The 3,536-nt window shown below is 38.9% G+C and overlaps 1 pseudogene; it reads right to left on the minus strand.

Moving 5' to 3' along the window:
- Nucleotides 1-241: 241 nt before the first annotated feature.
- Nucleotides 242-2,636, minus strand: LOC127776028 (uncharacterized; annotated as a pseudogene).
- Nucleotides 2,637-3,536: the final 900 nt, after the last annotated feature.

Genomic DNA, 3,536 nt, shown 5'->3' on the forward strand with positions numbered 1-3,536 from the left:
TTTGAGCACAAAGAGTGTACTCTAACCATTTCTAGGGGTTCAAACAGCAAGAGGATCAATTATTCAAGGTGGGATATGCAGCAAATAGGTCATAACTACCTTAACCAAATTTCAAATACCGATATAATCTAAGTTCACATGCAACTTTGCAAACAAATATTTTCATTCCTCAAATCATGGGATTCAATGTGTTCAAAGGATGGGAGGAGAAAACTTGCCTTGATCAGAGAAATGTTAGCACCTAATCCACTCCTTCACCGATTATGCAATTATCTAGATAAAGGACACGATATGCAATTAAACACCGAAAAAGCTGAAAATCCAAAATGCTCTAAAATGCATGATTTATGCACAGTTGGTTGGTACTGATCTAAAATAAATTTAGGTGAAAGAATTTTTATTTTATCTTATTCCATTAGGGAGTTATGAATTTTAGAAGTTTTATCGGTTTATAGTAGTATAGTCTTAGGTAGTGTTATGGAATACTTTTTTAAAGTGATTTTTACTAGATTAGACTTCACAGGAGTGTGGAGATATGTTCTCTAAGACTAACACATTTGGTTTCACAATTTTTTGAGTTATAATGATTTTCTTATAAATTTTACAAGTTACAACGTGTTTTAGGCATATAGTGTTTTATATGTTCATGACTTTTGAGTTATAGGTTCAGAACATGCTACTTCCTATTTAAGTTGAATAAAAGGAATAATTTGGTTAACTAAAACATTTTTATTTCATATGTTTATGGTCTTTACTACTATGGTACATATTTTATAAACTAGAGATGCTCTAATCTAAACTAGCAATATATTATATTAACCTAGAAATTGTTATATGAGCTAAGTTCTTCTAAGTTTTAATGGATGAGGATGGAACTATGGCTTCACTGGTCAATCAAGTTTTTATTTAGGTTTAATTAGACCTAAAGTGTATATATATACTTATACATGTTTATGTATTACTTAAACAACACTATGTGTTTAAATTCTTATTTCACTAAGTTAAGGTTTTGATCTATGTTCTCTACAAAAGGTGCCAAATTTTATTTTACTATGTTGAAGATAACTATTTGCTGGTTCTATGGAAGCTTTGTTCATTTCATTTGGACTAAAAATGAATTTTCTACAAGTTTTACAAATTAAAGGCTGCTCTATGTTAGTAAATCCTTATATGAATATTTAGAGACTTTTACAACACAGTAAGTATATAATCTTATTTCATAACTTGGAAATACATGTTTTGGTGATCCCACAGAACTTAAGTTTACTCAATTTGAAGCTAAATTGGGTTCTACATGAATTTCTAAAGTTTAGCTTATCTAAAACTAATCATTATAGAGATAATAGTTTTAGAGGCATTTGATGCAAAGTAAGTAATTAATTTTATTTCACCTAATCAGAGAGTGCATGATGATGAATCTGTAGTTTTTGAGTTTGTTTCAAAATGAGTTGAGATGAATTTTCTATGTATTTTATAAGTTTGTACATGTTTTATGTATGACCTATCTTAGATAAATTTTAGAGACATTATTTGTACAGTGAGTGTCAAGTTTTATATTCCTGGAATAAAGTTCAGAACTTCAAGAATCTACAGCAACTGGAATCACTTCAAAATGAGCTATATTTGATTTTATATAGATTTTACAACTTTGTGCATTTTTCTGCTAAACATATATTTGTTTGGGCATTTTCTTAATTATTCTTCAGATTTTAAAGGATGGGGTCCACATGGCTGTGAGGGACCAATATGCACAAAGGCCCTTGAGGTTTCTAGGAATCAACCCGCAGTCCTAGGCCCATATGTCAGTGTGTTTCTACAATTGTAAACGGATCCCTGCACTTAATCTAATTCACGGAAGTCATCCCTCTGCTCTAGACAGAGCAGAGCTAGCCATGGCTGAGCTCGATCTCGAGCTCGCCGGCGGCAAACGGTGGCTCGATTGAGGTTGAGGTCAAGAGATAAAATGAAGAGCAAGCTCTCGCGATTCCATTCCTCTAGTTTTCTTGGTTAGAGGACATCGGAGTAGCGCCGATGGCAAGTGTGAGCGGCGGTGGTTCTTGGGGTGAAAGTGCATATGTGCATGGAAGTCGATTCCAAACGAAAAGGATGCATGCATGTGGTCTTCTAGCCTTCAGGATGCTCACCTTGGGTCGAGCTAGGGTTGTCGAGGTCTTGGCGGCAGCGGTGACTTGTGGAACGGCTCGGCGACGGCGCTCCTCCTCGGGTGAACGACGACGGCTCGAACGGGACAATGTGCTGCTTCAAGCAAGCATGCATGAGGGTTATGAGGTCAAGGAGATGGTGTATGCGCAAGGAATCGAACAATGGCTCACCGAGGCAGCGGTAATCGATGATGACAGCAGAGGCGATTCTAGATCGGCGCCGGTGAAGAAAAGATGCGTTCTCCGAGTCCTTCACACCTCCGGCTGGGGTTCTTGAGGCGTATTGAAGAGGAGGTTGAGGCGATGACAATGGCGCAGCGGCTTGCTCTGAGGTGGACGAGAATGGCCGGACGACGACGATGGTTGAAGCGGCGGCGCTCCGGTGCATGCTCCAGGGTGTTGTCGGCGTGTCTTGCGTTCCCGGCGATGCACTGCACGAGTGGGGTTTAGGTCAAAAGAGGAAATGCTCGGCATTATGTGGAGAGATGGGAACGCGAAAGAGATGGAGGTGACCTTGACTCAAACAGAGATGGCGAAGGTCGTCGTCACTACGACCGGCGGCGAGGTTGAGGATGACGGAGAGGCTGAGGACCTCTCCCTCGGCTTCTTCAGCTCCAGAGTGATGTGTGGAGTTGGGCGACTCGGTCTGGAGGAGATGGAGGCATGACTCAGTGACTTGAAGGAGTAGACATGTCGTCACCACGCGTCGACGCGTCCAGGACTCGGTCGGCTCTCGATCTCTCCCTCTCTGTGTTTCTTGGTCGGCTGAGGATGAGGGACAGAGGAAGGGCGAGCTGGAGAGGCTGCTAGGTGGGGCCAAGTCGATGGAAGCTAGGCTAGGAAAAGAGGTATGGGTAGGAGTTTGGGTAGACTTAGTTTTTGATAATTTTCGGAATTATTTTCTTCTCTAACTTTGTAACTCGATAATTTAATGTGTGGACCAAATTAATTAGTGTTGATTTTACTGAAGTAAATGATTACACCTAGATTCCATTTTCTTTGGTTGCACTCAAAAATAATGGGTAGACTGCTCACAGAAATTAAACAAAGATGGGCTATTAGAAAGCTAGATTGAATTTTTTTTAGGAGGCTTAAACAGAGGAGGAAAATTCTAGAAATATTATATTTAGGCATGATAAATAATCTAGTATTTGAATAAATTATTTTCCATGTTCACTTATGAGCAGTTAAATGTACTTTTGGATGAAATATGGTTTTAGATGATTAAAATTTAATTTGATTTCTTTTAGTTGTCTGCTTTGACCGATTAATTTGAGGTATCAACTTGAATGTTAACATGTTACCAAAATTACAGAGGATAAGTTTGTGCTCATCACTGTCCACATACATTTTTCCATGATTTTATCTTGCACA

Source organism: Oryza glaberrima, chromosome 6 (genome assembly GCF_000147395.1).
Source record: "Oryza glaberrima chromosome 6, OglaRS2, whole genome shotgun sequence".
NCBI lineage: Eukaryota > Viridiplantae > Streptophyta > Magnoliopsida > Poales > Poaceae > Oryza > Oryza glaberrima.